This window comes from Microtus pennsylvanicus, unplaced genomic scaffold, assembly GCF_037038515.1.
Source record: "Microtus pennsylvanicus isolate mMicPen1 unplaced genomic scaffold, mMicPen1.hap1 Scaffold_148, whole genome shotgun sequence".
Classification (NCBI taxonomy): Eukaryota; Metazoa; Chordata; class Mammalia; order Rodentia; family Cricetidae; genus Microtus; species Microtus pennsylvanicus.
The window spans coordinates 1,651,855-1,667,903 of NW_027460896.1; positions in this window are offsets into that span (position 1 = coordinate 1,651,855).

The following is a 16,049-nucleotide window of genomic DNA, read 5'->3' on the forward strand; positions in this document are numbered from 1 at the left end:
GTAGGGTTAGGGTTAGGTTTAATGTTAGGGTTACATTTAAGCTTAGGGTTAGGGGTATCTTAGCTTTAGGGTTAGAAACAGGGTTTGGGTTGGCTTAGGGTTAGGGGTTAGGTTTTGGGTTTGGTTTAGTCTTAGTAGTAGGGTTAGGTTTTGGTTAGGGTTGGGGTTAGGGTTAGAGTATGGGTTAGGGATAGGGTTAGGGGTAGGGTTAGGGGTAGGGTTAGGATTAGCTTTATGTTTAGGGTTAGGGTTGGCTTACGGTTAGGGGTTAGGTTTAGGTTTAGGCTTAGGATTAGGGTTATAGTTAGGGTTAGAGTTGGTTTATGGTTATGGGTTAGGGTTAGTTTTAGTATTAGGGTAAGGGTTAGGGGTAGGGTTAGAGTTAAGTTTAGGGTTAGGCTTAGGGTTAGGGTTAGGGTTATGGTTATATTTAAGCTTAGGTTTAGGGTTATGCTTGGGTTAGGGTTAGCTGTTAGGGTTAGGGTTAGGTTTAGGGTTACATTTAAGCTTAGGTTTAGGGTAAGTGTTAGGGTTAGGTTTAGGGTTAGGGTTAGGGTTACGATTAGGGTTAGAAATAGGGTTAGGGTTGGGTTAGGGTTAGGGAACAGGGTTAGATTTAGTCTTAGGTGTAGGGTTACGGTTAGGGTTAGGGTTAGGTTTGGGGTTGGTGTTGGGTTAGGGTTAGGGGTTAGGGTTAGGGTTAGCGTTATATTTAGGGTTAGGGTTAGGGTTACATTTAAGCTTAGGGGTTGTGGTAGGGTTATGGTTAGTGTTAGGGTTAGCCTCAGGGTTATATTTAATCTTAGGGTTAGGGGTAAAGTTAGGTTTAGGGTTAGGGTTACATTTAAGCTTAGGGTTAGGGTTAGGGTTGGGTTAGGTTTAGGGGTTAGTGTTAGGGTTAGGGTTAGTGTTAGAGTTAGTGTTGGGTAAGGGTTAGGGTTACATTTAAGCTTAGGTTTAGTTTTAGGGTTAGGGTTACATTTAATCTTAGGGTAGGGTTAGGGTTAGATATAGGGTTAGGGTTGGGTTAGGTTTAGGAGTTACGGTTAGGGTTAGATTTAGGTTTAGGGTTAGGGTTAGGTTTAGGGTTACATTTAATCTTAGGGTTAGCGGTAGGTTTAGGGTTAGGGTTAGGGTTACATTTAAGCTTAGGGTTAGGGGTAGGGTTAGGGTTAGGTTTAATGTTAGAGTTACATTTAAGCTTAGGGTTAGGGGTAGAGTTAGGTTTAGGGTTAGGTTTAGATACAGGGTTTGGGTTGGCTTATTGTTTGGGGTTAGGTTTAGGGTTAGGTTTAGTCTCAGTAGTAGGGTTAGGTTTAGGGTTAGGGTTAGGGTTAGAGTATGTGTTAGGTGTAGTTGTAGGGTTAGGGTTAGGATTAGCTTTATGGTTAGGGTTAGGGTTGGCTTAGGGTTAGGTGTTAGGTTTAGGGTTAGGTTTACGGTTAGCTTTAGGGTTAGGGTTAGGTTTAGGGTTAGGGTTAGAGTTAGGGTTAGGGTTGGTTTATGGTTATGCGTTAGGGTTAGTTTGATTGTTAGGGTAAGGGTTAGGGTTAAGTTTAGGGTTTGGCGTAGGGTTAGGGTTAGGGTTATATTTAAGCTTAGGTTTAGGGTTAGGCTTGGGTTAGGGTTAGGTGTTAGGGTTAGGTTTAGGTTTAGGTTTACATTTAAGCTTAGGTTTAGGGTAAAGGTTAGGGTTAGGTTTAGGTTTAGGGTTAGTGTTAGGGTTAGGGTTACGATTAGGGTTAGAAATAGGGTTAGGGTAGGGTTAGGGTTAGGGAACATGGTTAGATTTAGTCTTAGGTGTAGGGTTAGGGTTAGGGTTAGGTTTAGGGTTGGGGTTGGGGTTTGGGTTGGGTTAGGATTAGGGGTTAGGGTTAGTGTTAGCGTTATATTTAGGGTTAGGGTTAGGCTTAGGGTTACATTTAAGCTTAGGGGTTGTGGTAGTGTTAGGGTTAGGGTTAGGGTTAGGGTTAGGGTCAGGGTTACATTTAATCTTATGGTTAGGGGTAAGGTTAGGCTTAGGGTTAGGGTTACATTTAAGCTTTGGTTTAGGTTTACGGTTTGGGTTAGCGTTACATTTAATCTTAGGGTTAGGGGTAGGGTTAGGGTTAGATATAGGGTTATGGTCGGGTTAGGGTTAGGGGTTACGGTTAGGGTTAGATTTAGGTTTACGGTTAGGGTTAGGGTTACAATTATGCTTAGGGTTAGGGTTAGGGTTAGGGTTATATTTAAGCTTAGGTTTAGGGTTAATGTTGGGTTAGGGTTAGGGGTTAGGGTTCAGGTGAGTGTTAGGTTTAGATTTAGGGTTAGCGTTAGGGTACTTTTAATCTTAGGGTTAGGGGTAGGGTTACGGTTAGGGTGGGTTAGGGTTAGGGGTTAGGGTTAGGGTTCAGGTGAGGGTTAGGTTTAGATTTAGTGTTAGCCTTAGGGTTACTTTTAATCTTAGGATTAGGGTTAGAGTTTGTGTTAGGGTAAGGGTAAGGGTTAGGGTTACATTTAAGCTTAGGGTTAGGGGTAGGGTTTGGGTTAGGGTTCATATAAGTTTAAGGTTAGGTGTAGCTTTAAGGTTAGGGTTATGGTTAAGGTTAGATATAGGGTTTGGGTTGGGTTAGGGTTAGGGTTAGGTTCTGTCTCAGGGGTAGGCTTAGGTTTAGGATTAGGTTTAGGGTTAGGGTTTGTGTTAGGGTTAGGGTTGGCTTTGGGTTAGGGGTTAATATTAGCCTTAGGGTTTTGGTTAGGGTTAGGGTTACATTTAAGCTTAGGGTTTGTGGTAGCGTTAGGTTTAGGGTTAGGGTTGGGATAGGGTTAGGAGTTAGGTTTAGGGTTGAGGTTAGGATTACGGTTAGGATTAGGGTTAGAGTGAGGGTTAGGTTTGCCTTAGGGATAGTGGTTAGGGTTAGGGTTACATTTAAGCATAGGGTTAGGGTTAGGGTTAGCGTAGGGTTAGGGTTAGGGTTACATTTAAGCTTAGGGTTAGGGATAGGGTTAGGTTTAGTGTTAGGGTTAGGGTTAGGGCTAGGAGTTAGGGTTAGGGTTAGGTTTAGTCTTAGGAGTAGGGTTAGGTTTAGGTTTAGGGTTAGGGTTAGGGTTATGGTTGGCTGAAGGTTGGGGTTAGGGTTACTGTTAGAGTTAGGGTTAGCGTTACATTTAAGCTTAGGGCTAGGGGTAGAGTTACGGTAGGGTTAATGTTACATTTATGATTAGGGTTAGGGTTAGGGTTGGGTCAGGTTTAGGGTTAGGGTTACATTTAACCTTAGGTTTAGTGTTAGGTTTAGGGTTAGGGTTAGTGTTATTGTTACATTTAAGGTTAGGTTTAGCCGTAGGGTTAGGGTTAGTGTTAGTGTTAGAGTTAGGGTTAGAGATAGGTTTAGAGTTGGGTTAGGGTAAGGGGTTAGTGTTAGTTTTAGTCTTAGTGGTAGGTTTGGGTTTAGGGCTAGGGTTAGGGTTACAGTTAGTGGTAGGGTTAGGGTTAGGGTTATGGATAGAGTTAGGGTTAGGGTTAGGTTTAGGGTTAGGGTTAGAGTTATGGTTAGGTTTACGGTTAGGGTTAGGGTTAGGGTAGGGTTCGGGATAGGGTTAGGGTTACATTTAAGCTTAGGGTTAGTGGTAGGTTTAGGATTAGGGTTAGGGTTAGCGTTAGGGTTAGGGTTAGGATTACATTTAAGCTTAAGGTTAGGGGTAGGGTTAAGTTTAGGTTTAAGGTTAGAATTAGCGGTTAGGGTTAGGGTTAGGGGTCGTGTTAGGGTTAGGTGTTAGGTTTAAGGTTAAAGTTAGGCTTAGGGGTAGGGTTAGGGTAAGAGGTAGGTTTAGGGTTAGCGTTAGCGTTAGGCTTAGGGTTAGGGTTAGTGTTAGGGGTAGGGTTGGGTTAGGGTTTGGGTTAGGGTTAGGGTTAGGGTTTGAGTTAGGGTTAGGGTTAGAGTAAGGGTTACATTTAAGCTTGGGGTTACTGTTAGGGTTAGGGTTACATTTAAGCTTAGGGTTAGGAGTAGGGTTAGGGTTAGGTTTACAGTTAGTGTTGGGTTAGAGTTAGGGGTTAGGGTTAGGGTTAGTCTTAAGGGTAGGGTTAGGTTTAGTGTTAGGGTTAGTGTTAGGATTAGGGGTAGTGTTAGGGTTAGGGTTGGGTGTGGGTTAGGGGTTAGGTTTAAGGTTAAAGTTAGGTTTAGGGGTAGGGTTAGGGTTAGAGGTAGGGCTACGATTGGGTTAGTTTTAGGGTTAGGGTTACATTTAAGCTCAGGGTTAGGTTTGGGTTAGGGTTTAGGGTTAGGGTTACCATTATAGTTAGGGTTAGGGTAAGGGTTAGGGTTACATTAAAGCTTAGGGTTAGGCGTTGGGTTAGGGTTAGGGTTGGTGTTACATTTATGCTTAGGGTTAGGGGTAGTGTTAGGGTTAGGGTTAGGGTTAGATATAGGGTTTGGGTTGGGTTAGGGTTAGGGGTTTGGGTTAGGTTTAGTCTTAGGGGTAGGCTTAGGTTTAGGGTTAGTGTTAGGGTTAGGGGTTAGGGTTAGGGTTAGGATTAGAGTTAGTCTAGGGTTAGGGTTAGGGTTACATTTATGCTTAGGGTTAGGGGTAGCGTTAGGCTTAGGGTTAGGGTTAGATATAGGGTTTGGGTTGGGTTAGGGTTAGGGGTTAGGGTTAGGTTTAGTCTTAGGGGTAGGGGTAGGTTTTGGGTTAGGTTTAGAGTTAGGGTTAGGGTTAGGGTTACATTTAATCTTAGCGTTAGGGGTAGGGTTCGTGTTAGAGTTAGGGTAAGAGATAGGTTCAGGGTTGAGTTTGGGTTAGGGGTTAGGGTTAGGTTTAGTCTTAGGGGTAGCGTTAGGTTTAGGGTTAGGGTTACAGTTAGGGTTAGGGGTTAGTGTTAGGGTTAGGGTTAGTATTAGAGTTAGGTCTAGGCTTAGGTTTAGGGTTACATTAATCTTAGGGTTAGCGTTAGGGTTAGGTTTATTCTTAGGGGTAGGGTTTTGTTTAGGGTTAGGGCTAGGCTTAGGGTTAGGGTTTGCTTAGGGTTAGGGGTAAAGATTACGGTTAGGGTTAGGGTTAGGGTTAGAGTTGGGTTAGGGTTACATTTAAGCTAAGGGTTATAGGTAGGTTTATGTTTAGGGTTAGGGTTACACTTAAGCTTAGGGTTAGGGTTAGGGCTGGGTTTGGGTTAGGGGTTAGTGTTAGGGTTACGGTTAGAGTTAGGTTTATGGTAAGGGTTAGGGTTACATTTAAGCTTAGGGTTAGGGGTAGGGTTAGGGTTAGGTTTAATGTTAGGGTTACATTTAAGCTTAGGGTTAGGGGTAGCTTAGCTTTAGGGTTAGAAACAGGGTTTGGGTTGGCTTAGGGTTAGGGGTTAGGTTTAGGGTTTGGTTTAGTCTTAGTAGTAGGGTTAGGTTTTGGTTAGGGTTGGGGTTAGGGTTAGAGTATGGGTTAGGGATAGGGTTAGGGGTAGGGTTAGGGGTAGGGTTAGGATTAGCTTTATGTTTAGGGTTAGGGTTGGCTTAGGGTTAGGGGTTAGGTTTAGGTTTAGGCTTAGGATTAGGGTTATAGTTAGGGTTAGAGTTGGTTTATGGTTATGGGTTAGGGTTAGTTTTAGTATTAGGGTAAGGGTTAGGGGTAGGGTTAGAGTTAAGTTTAGGGTTAGGCTTAGGGTTAGGGTTATGGTTATATTTAAGCTTAGGTTTAGGGTTATGCTTGGGTTAGGGTTAGCTGTTAGGGTTAGGGTTAGGTTTAGGGTTACATTTAAGCTTAGGTTTAGGGTAAGTGTTAGGGTTAGGTTTAGGGTTAGGGTTAGGGTTACGATTAGGGTTAGAAATAGGGTTAGGGTTGGGTTAGGGTTAGGGAACAGGGTTAGATTTAGTCTTAGGTGTAGGGTTACGGTTAGGGTTAGGGTTAGGGTTGGGGTTGGTGTTGGGTTAGGGTTAGGGGTTAGGGTTAGGGTTAGCGTTATATTTAGGGTTAGGGTTAGGGTTACATTTAAGCTTAGGGGTTGTGGTAGGGTTATGGTTAGTGTTAGGGTTAGGGTCAGGGTTATATTTAATCTTAGGGTTAGGGGTAAAGTTAGGTTTAGGGTTAGGGTTACATTTAAGCTTAGGGTTAGGGTTAGGGTTGGGTTAGGATTAGGGGTTAGTGTTAGGGTTAGGGTTAGTGTTAGAGTTAGTGTTGGGTAAGGGTTAGGGTTACATTTAAGCTTAGGTTTAGTTTTAGGGTTAGGGTTACATTTAATCTTAGGGTAGGGTTAGGGTTAGATATAGGGTTAGGGTTGGGTTAGGTTTAGGAGTTACGGTTAGGGTTAGATTTAGGTTTAGGGTTAGGGTTAGGTTTAGGGTTACATTTAATCTTAGGGTTAGCGGTAGGTTTAGGGTTAGGGTTAGGGTTACATTTAAGCTCAGGGTTCAGGTTAGGTTTGGGTTAGGGTTAGCGGTTAGGGTTAGGGTTACGGTTAGAGTTAGGGTTAAGGTAAGGGTTAGGGTTACATTTAAGCTTAGGTTTAGGTGTAGGGTTAGGGTTAGGGTTGGTGTTACATTTAAGCTCAGGGTTAGGGGTAGCGTTAGGGTTAGGGTTAGATATAGGGTTTGGGTTGGGTTAGGGTTAGGTGATAGTGTTAGGTTTAGTCTTAGGGGTAGGGTTGTGTTTAGGGTTAGGGTTGGGTTTAGGGGCTTGTGTTAGGGTTAGGATTAGAGTTAGGTCTAAGGTTAGGGTTAGGGTTGCATTTAAGCTTAGGGTTAGGGGTAGCGTTATGGTTTGGGTTGGGTTAGGGTTACGGGTTATGGTTAGGTTTAGTCTTAGGGGTAGGGTTAGGTTTAGGGTTAGGTTTAGAATTTGGGTTAGGGTTAGGGTTACATTTAATCTTAGCATTAGGGGTAGGGTTCGTGTTAGAGTTAGATTTAGGGTAAGAGATAGGTTTAGGATTGGGTTTGGGTTAGGGGTTAGGGTTAGGTTTAGTCTTAGGGGTAGTGTTAGGTTTAGGTTTAGGGTTAGGGTTAGGGGTTAGTGTTAGTGTTAGGGTTAGGATTAGGGTTAGGGTTAGGGTAGAGTTATGGTTAGGGTTACATTTAAGCTTAGGGTTAGGGTTAGGGTTAGGTTTAGTCTTAGGCGTAGGGTTAGGTTTAGGGTTAGGGCTAGGCTTAGGGTTAGGGTTTGCTTAGGGTTAGGGGTTAAGGTTAGGATTAGGGTTAGGGTTAGGGTTAGGGTTAGAGTTACGATTAGGGTTACATTTAAGCTAAGGGTTATAGGTAGGTTTATGGCTAGGGTTAGGGTTACATTTAAGCTTAGGGTTAGTGGTAGGTTTAGGATTAGGGTTAGGGTTAGCGTTAGGGTTAGGGTTAGGGTTACATTTAAGCTTAAGGTTAGGGGTAGGGTTAAGTTTAGGTTTAAGGTTAGAATTAGCGGTTAGGGTTAGGGTTAGGGGTCGTGTTAGGGTTAGGTGTTAGGTTTAAGGTTAAAGTTAGGCTTAGGGGTAGGGTTAGGGTAAGAGGTAGGTTTAGGGTTAGCGTTAGCGTTAGGCTTAGGGTTAGGGTTAGTGTTAGGGGTAGGGTTGGGTTAGGGTTTGGGTTAGGGTTAGGGTTTGAGTTAGGGTTAGGGTTAGAGTAAGGGTTACATTTAAGCTTGGGGTTACTGTTAGGGTTAGGGTTACATTTAAGCTTAGGGTTAGGAGTAGGGTTAGGGTTAGGTTTACGGTTAGTGTTGGGTTAGAGTTAGGGGTTAGGGTTAGGGTTAGTCTTAAGGGTAGGGTTAGGTTTAGTGTTAGGGTTAGTGTTAGGATTAGGGGTAGTGTTAGGGTTAGGGTTGGGTGTGGGTTAGGGGTTAGGTTTAAGGTTAAAGTTAGGTTTAGGGGTAGGGTTAGGGTTAGAGGTAGGGCTACGATTGGGTTAGTTTTAGGGTTAGGGTTAGGTTTAGGGTTACATTTAAACTGAGGGTTAGGGGTAGGTTTACGGTTAGGGTTTGGGTTATGGTTAGGATTAGGGTTAGATTGAGGGTTAGATTTGTGTTAGGGTTAGGGTTACATTTAAGCTTAGGGTTAGGGGTAGGGTTAGGGTTAGGGTTACATTTAAGCTTAGGGTTAGGGTTAGGGTTGGGTTAGGGTTAGGGTTAGGGTTATGGATAGGGTAGGGTTAGGGTTAGGGGTTAGGGTTAGGGTTTGGTTTAGTCTTAAGTGTAGGGTTAGGTTTAGGGTTAGGGTTAGTGTTAGTGTTAGGGTTAGCGTCAGGGTTGGGTTAGTGTTAGGGGTTAGGGTTAGGGTTAGGGTTAGAGTTAGGGTTAGGGTAGGGTTAGGATTAGGGTTCGGGTAACATTTAAGCTTAGGGTTAGGGGTAGGGTTAAGATTAGGGTTAGGGTTAGGGTTAGGGTTATGGTTAGGGGTTAGGGTTAGGTTTGGGTTAGTGTTAGGGATTAGGGTTAGGGTTAGCATTAGGGTTAGGGGTACATTTAAGCTTAAGGTTAGGGATAGGGTTGAGTTATGTTTAGGGCTTAGGGTTAGGGTTGGTGTTAGGGTTAGGGTTACATTTAAGCTTATGGTTAGGGTAAGGGTTAGGGTTAGGTTTAGGGTTGGGGTTAGGATTAGTGCTAGAGTGATGGTTAGGATTGGGTTGGGATAGTGTTATGGTTAGAGTTAGCGCTAGGGTTAGGGTTAGGGTTACATTTAAGTTTAGGGTTAGTGGTAGGGTTAGGGTTAGTGTTATGGTTAGGGTTACATTTAAGCTTAGTGTTAGGGTAGGTTTGGGTTAGGGGTTAGGGTTAGGGTTAACCTTAGGGTTAGCGTTAGGGTTACATTTAAGCTTACGGTTAGGGTAAGGGTTAGGGTTAGGGTTAGGGATAGGGTTAGAGATATTGTTATGGTTGGGTTAGGGTTAGGGGTTAAGGTTAGGTTTAGTCTTAGGTGTAGGGTTAGGTTTAGGTTTAGGGTTAGGGTTAGGTTTAGGTTTAGGGTTAGGGTTGGGTTATGGTTACGGTTAGGGTTAGATTTAGGTTTAGGGTTAGGGTTAGGGTTACATTTTAGCTTAGGGTTAGTAGTAGGGTTAGGGTTAGAATAAGGGTTAGGGTTAGGTTTGGAGTTAGGGTTAGGGTTAGGGTTACATTTATTCTTATGGTTAGCTGTAGGGTTAGGGTTAGGGTTAAGGTTACATTTAAGCTCATGGTTAGGGTTAGGTAGGGTTAGGGGTTAGGTTTAGGGTTAGTGTTAGGGATATATTTAAGCTGAGGATTAGGGTGAGGGTTAGGATTAGGATTAGAGTGAAGGTTAGGGTTGGGTTAGGGTTAGGTGTTAATGATAGGATTAGGGGTAGGGTTAGGTTTAGGGTTCGGTATAGGGTTGGGTTATGGTTAGGGGTTAGGGTTAGGATGAGTGTTACATTAAATCTGAGTTTTAGGGTTAGGGTTAGGTTTAGGTTTTGAGTTAGGGTTAGGGTTAGGGTAAGGGTTACATTTAAGTTTGAGGTTAAGGTTAGGGTTAGGGTTACATGTAAGCTTAGTGTTAGGGGTAGGGTTAGGGTTAGGTTTATGGTTAGGGTTGGGTTAGGGTTAGGGTTTCGGGTTAGGGTTAGGTTTAGTCTTAAGGGTATGGTTAGGTTTAGGGTTAGGGTTAGTATTAGGGTTAGGGTTGGGTTACTGTTAGGGTTTAGGGTTAGGGTTAGGGTTAGGGTAGGGTTAGGATTAGGGTTAGGGTAACATTTAAGCTTAGGGTTAGGGGTAGGGTTAAGATTAGGGTTAGGGTTAGGGTTCGTGTTATGGTTAGGGGTTAGGGTTAGGTTTAGGTTTAGTCTTAGGGGTAGTGATAGGTTTAGGGTTAGGGTTAGGTTTAGGGTTAGGGTTAGGTTTGGGTTAGTGTTTGGGATTAGGTTTAGGGTTAGAGTTATAGTTCGGTTTAGGGTTAGGGTTATATATAACCTTAGGTGTAGGGGTAGGGTTAGGTTTAGGGTTAGGGTTACATTTAAGCTTATGGTTAGTGTTAGGGTTAGGTTTAGGGGTAGGGTTAGGTTTAGGGTTAGGGATAGGGTTGGGTTAGTGTGAGGGGTTAGGGTTAAGGGTAATTTTAGGGTTAGAGGTAGGGATAGGTTTAGGAGTAGGATTAGGTTTAGGGTTAAAATTAGGGTTAGAGTGAAGGTTAGGGTTGGTTTAGGGTTAGGGGTTAGGGTTAGGCTTAGAGTTAGGGTTAGAGTAGGGTTAGGGTTGGGTTAGGGTTAGGGGTTACTGTTAGGATGAGGGTTACATTAAAGCTGAGTTTTAGAGTTCGGGTTAGGGTTAGGGTTAGGGTTTGAGTTAGGGTTAGGGTTATGGTAAGTGTTACATTTAAGCTGGGGTTAAGGTTTAAGCTTATGGTTAGGGGTAGGGGTATTGTTAGGTTTAGGGTTTGGGTTGGGTTAGGGTTAGGGGTTAGGTTTAGTCTTAAGGGTAGGGTTATGTTTAGTGTTAGGGTTAGGGTTAGGGTTGGGTTAGTGTTTGGGGTTAGGGATAGGGTTAGAGTTAGTTTTAGGGTTAGGGGTAGTGTTAGGGTTAGGTTTAGGGTTAGGGTTAGGGCTGTGTTTGGTTAGCGCTTAGGTTTAAATTTAATGTTTGGGTTAGGGGTTGGGTTAGGGGTAGGGTTAGGGTTAGGGTTAGCTTTAGGGTTATGGTTAGTGTTAGGTTTAGTTTTAGGCTTAGGTTTAGGGTTAGAGTTAGGGTTAGGGTTGGGTTATGGTTATGGGTTAGGGTTAGTTTTAGGGTTAGGGTAAGGTTTAGGGGTAGGGTTATGGTTAAGTTTAGGGTTAGGCGTAGGGGTAGGTTTAGGGTTAGGCTTGGGTTAGGTTTAGTGGTTACGGTTAGGGTTAGGGTTACATTTAAGCTTAGGGTTTCGGTAACGGTTAGGGTTAGGTTTAGGGTTAGCGTTAGAATTACGATTAGGGTTAGAAATAGGGTTAGGGTTGGCTTAGGGTTGTGGAACAGGGTTAGATTTAGTCTTAGGTGTAGGGTTAGGTTAGGGTTAGGGATGGGGTTGGGGTTGGGTTAGGGTTAGGGGTTAGGGTTAGTGTTAGCGTTATATTTAGGGTTAGGGTTAGGGTTACATTTAAGCTTAGGGGTTGTGGTAGGGTTAGGGTTAGTGTTAGGGTTAGGGTCAGTGTTACATTTAATCTTAGGGTTAGGGGTAAGATTAGGGTTAGGGTTACTTTTAAGCTTAGGGTTAGGGTTAGGGTTAGGGTTGGGTTAGGGTTTGGGGTTAGGGTTAGGGTTAGGGTTAGGGTCAGGGTAAGTGTTAGTGTTACATTTAAGCTTGGGTTTAGGGTAGGGTTAGGGTTACATTTAATCTTAGGATTAGGGGTAGGGTTAGGCTTAGATATAGGGTTAGGGTTGTGTTAGGGTTAGGAGTTATGGTTAAGGTTAGATTTAGGTTTAGGGTTAGGGTTACATTTTAGCATAGGGTTAGTTTTAGGGTTAGGTTTAGAATAAGGGTTAGGGTTAGGGTTGGATTTAGGGTTAGGGTTATGGTTACATTTAATCGTAGGGTTAGCGGTAGGGTTAGGGTTAGGTTTAGGGTTAGGGTTACATTTAAGCTCAGGGTTAGGTTTGGGTTAGGGTTTAGGGTTAGGGTTACCATTATAGTTAGGGTTATGGTAAGGGTTAGGGTTACATTAAAGCTTAGGGTTAGGCGTTGGGTTAGGGTTAGGGTTGGTGTTACATTTAAGCTTAGGGTTAGGGGTAGCGTTAGGGTTAGGGTTAGGGTTAGATATAGGGTTTGGGTTGGGTTAGGGTTAGGGGTTTGGGTTAGGTTTAGTCTTAGGGGTAGGCTTAGGTTTAGGGTTAGTGTTAGGGTTAGGGGTTAGGGTTAGGGTTAGGATTAGAGTTAGGTCTAGGGTTAGGGTTAGGGTTACATTTATGCTTAGGGTTAGGGGTAGCGTTAGGCTTAGGGTTAGGGTTAGATATAGGGTTTGGGTTGGGTTAGGGTTAGGGGTTAGGGTTAGGTTTAGTCTTAGGGGTAGGGGTAGGTTTTGGGTTAGGTTTAATGTTAGGGTTACATTTAAGCTTAGGGTTAGGGGTAGCTTAGCTTTAGGGTTAGATACAGGGTTTGGGTTGGCTTAGGGTTAGGGGTTAGGTTTAGGGTTTGGTTTAGTCTTAGTAGTAGGGTTAGGTTTTGGTTAGGGTTGGGGTTAGGGTTAGAGTATGGGTTAGGGGTAGGGTTAGGGGTAGGGTTAGGATTAGCTTTATGTTTAGGGTTAGGGTTGGCTTACGGTTAGGGGTTAGGTTTAGGTTTAGGCTTAGGATTAGGGTTATAGTTAGGGTTAGGGTTGGTTTATGCTTATGGGTTAGGGTTAGTTTTAGTATTAGGGTAAGGTTTAGGGGTAGGGTTAGAGTTAAGTTTAGGGTTAGGCTTAGGGTTAGGGTTATATTTAAGCTTAGGTTTAGGGTTATGCTTGGGTTAGGGTTAGCTGTTAGGGTTAGGGTTAGGTTTAGGGTTACATTTAAGCTTAGGTTTAGGGTAAGTGTTAGGGTTAGGTTTAGGGTTAGGGTTAGGGTTACGATTAGGGTTAGAAATAGGGTTAGGGTTGGGTTAGGGTTAGGGAACAGGGTTAGATTTAGTCTTAGGTGTAGGGTTACGGTTAGGGTTAGGGTTAGGGTTGGGGTTGGTGTTGGGTTAGGGTTAGGGGTTAGGGTTAGGGTTAGCGTTATATTTAGGGTTAGGGTTAGGGTTACATTTAAGCTTAGGGGTTGTGGTAGGGTTATGGTTAGTGTTAGGGTTAGCCTCAGGGTTATATTTAATCTTAGGGTTAGGGGTAAAGTTAGGTTTAGGGTTAGGGTTACATTTAAGCTTAGGGTTAGGGTTAGGGTTGGGTTAGGTTTAGGGGTTAGTGTTAGGGTTAGGGTTAGTGTTAGAGTTAGTGTTGGGTAAGGGTTAGGGTTACATTTAAGCTTAGGTTTAGTTTTAGGGTTATGGTTACATTTAATCTTAGGGTAGGGTTAGGGTTAGATATAGGGTTAGGGTTGGGTTAGGTTTAGGAGTTACGGTTAGGGTTAGATTTAGGTTTAGGGTTAGGGTTAGGTTTAGGGTTACATTTAATCTTAGGGTTAGCGGTAGGTTTAGGGTTAGGGTTAGGGTTACATTTAAGCTCAGGGTTCGGCTTAGGTTTGGGTTAGAGTTAGCGGTTAGGGTTAGGGTTACGGTTAGAGTTAGGGTTAGGGTAAGGGTTAGGGTTACATTTAAGCTTAGGTTTAGGCGTAGGGTTAGGGTTAGGGTTGGTGTTACATTTAAGCTCAGGGTTAGGGGTAGCGTTAGGGTTAGGGTTAGATATAGGGTTTGGGTTGGGTTAGGGTTAGGTGATAGTGTTAGGTTTAGTCTTAGGGGTAGGGTTATGTTTAGGGTTAGGGTTGGGTTTAGGGGCTTGTGTTAGGGTTAGGATTAGAGTTAGGTCTAAGGTTAGGGTTAGGGTTGCATTTAAGCTTAGGGTTAGGGGTAGCGTTATGGTTTGGGTTGGGTTAGGGTTACGGGTTAGGGTTAGGTTTAGTCTTAGGTTTAGGGTTAGGTTTAGAATTTGGGTTAGGGTTAGGGTTACATTTAATCTTAGCATTAGGGGTAGGGTTCGTGTTAGAGTTAGATTTAGGGTAAGAGATAGGTTTAGGATTGGGTTTGGGTTAGGGGTTAGGGTTAGGTTTAGTCTTAGGGGTAGTGTTAGGTTTAGGTTTAGGGTTAGGGTTAGGGTTAGGGGTTAGTGTTAGTGTTAGGGTTAGGATTAGGGTTAGGGTTAGGGTAGAGTTACGGTTAGGGTTACATTTAAGCTTAGGGTTAGGGTTAGGTTTAGTCTTAGGCGTAGGGTTAGGTTTAGGGTTAGGGCTAGGCTTAGGGTTAGGGTTTGCTTAGGGTTAGGGGTTAAGGTTAGGATTAGGGTTAGGGTTAGGGTTAGGGTTAGGGTTAGAGTTACGATTAGGGTTACATTTAAGCTAAGGGTTATAGGTAGGTTTATGGCTAGGGTTAGGGTTACATTTAAGCTTAGGGTTAGGGTTAGGGTTGGGTTAGGGTTAGGGTTTAGGGTTAGGCTTACGGTTAGAGTTATGTTTAGGGTGAGGGTTCGGGTTACATTTAAGCTTAGGGTTAGGGGTAGGGTTTGGGTTAGGTTTAATGTTAGAGTTACATTTAAGCTTAGGGTTAGGGGTAGAGTTAGGTTTAGGGTTAGGTTTAGATACAGGGTTTGGGTTGGCTTATTGTTTGGGGTTAGGTTTAGGGTTAGGTTTAGTCTCAGTAGTAGGGTTAGGTTTAGGGTTAGGGTTAGGGTTAGGTTTAGTCTCAGTAGTAGGGTTAGGTTTAGGGTTAGGGTTAGAGTATGGGTTAGGTGTAGTTTTAGGGTTAGGGTTAGGATTAGCTTTATGGTTAGGGTTAGGGTTGGCTTAGGGTTAGGTGTTAGGTTTAGGGTTAGGTTTACGGTTAGCTTTAGGGTTAGGGTTAGGTTTAGGGTTAGGGTTAGAGTTAGGGTTAGGGTTGGTTTATGGTTATGCATTAGGGTTAGTTTGATTGTTAGGGTAAGGGTTAGGGGTAGGGTTAGGGTTAAGTTTAGGGTTTGGCGTAGGGTTAGGGTTAGGGTTATATTTAAGCTTAGGTTTAGGGTTAGGCTTGGGTTAGGGTTAGGTGTTAGGGTTAGGTTTAGGTTTAGGTTTACATTTAAGCTTAGGTTTAGGGTAAAGGTTAGGGTTAGGTTTAGGGTTAGGGTTAGGGTTAGGGTTAGGGTTACGATTAGGGTTAGAAATAGGGTTAGGGTTGGGTTAGGGTTAGGGAACAGGGTTAGATTTAGTCTTAGGTGTAGGGTTAGGGTTAGGGTTAGGTTTAGGGTTGGGGTTGGGGTTTGGGTTGGGTTAGGATTAGGGGTTAGGGTTAGTGTTAGCGTTATATTTAGGGTTAGGGTTAGGCTTAGGGTTACATTTAAGCTTAGGGGTTGTGGTAGTGTCAGGGTTAGGGTTAGGGTTAGGGTTAGGGTCAGGGTTACATTTAATCTTATGGTTAGGGGTAAGGTTAGGCTTAGGGTTAGGGTTACATTTAACCTTAGGGTTAGGGTTAGGGTTGGGTTAGTTTAGGGGTTAGTGTTAGGGTTAGGGTTAGTGTTAGAGTTAGTGTTGGGTAAGGGTTAGGGTTACATTTAAGCTTAGGTTTAGGTTTACGGTTAGGGTTAGCGTTACATTTAATCTTAGGGTTAGGGGTAGGGTTAGGGTTAGATATAGGGTTATGATCGGGTTAGGGTTAGGGGTTACAGTTAGGGTTAGATTTAGGTTTACGGTTAGGGTTAGGGTTACAATTATGCTTAGGGTTAGAGGTAGGGTTAGGGTTAGGGTTAGGGTTATATTTAAGCTTAGGTTTAGGGTTAATGTTGGGTTAGGGTTAGGGGTTAGGGTTCAGGTGAGTGTTAGGTTTAGATTTAGGGTTAGCGTTAGGGTATTTTTAATCTTAGGGTTAGGGGTAGGGTTACGGTTAGGGTGGGTTAGGGTTAGGGGTTAGGGTTAGGGTTCAGGTGAGGGTTAGGTTTAGATTTAGTGTTAGCCTTAGGGTTACTTTTAATCTTAGGATTAGGGTTAGAGTTTGTGTTAGGGTAAGGGTAAGGGTTAGGGTTACATTTAAGCTTAGGGTTAGGGGTAGGGTTTGGGTTACGGTTCATATAAGTTTAAGGTTAGGTGTAGCTTTAGGGTTAGGGTTAGGGTTAAGGTTAGATATAGGGTTTGGGTTGGGTTAGGGTTAGGGTTAGGTTCTGTCTCAGGGGTAGGCTTAGGTTTAGGATTAGGTTTAGGGTTAGGGTTTGTGTTAGGGTTAGGGTTGGCTTTGGGTTATGGGTTAATATTAGCCTTAGGGTTTTGGTTAGGGTTAGGGTTACATTTAAGCTTAGGGTTTGTGGTAGCGTTAGGTTTAGGGTTAGGGTTGGGATAGGGTTAGGACTTAGGTTTAGGGTTGAGGTTAGGATTACGGTTAGGATTAGGGTTAGAGTGAGGGTTAGGTTTGCCTTAGGGATAGTGGTTAGGGTTAGGGTTACATTTAAGCATAGGGTTAGGGTTAGGGTTAGCGTAGGGTTAGGGTTAGGGTTACATTTAAGCTTAGGGTTAGGGATAGGGTTAGGTTTAGTGTTAGG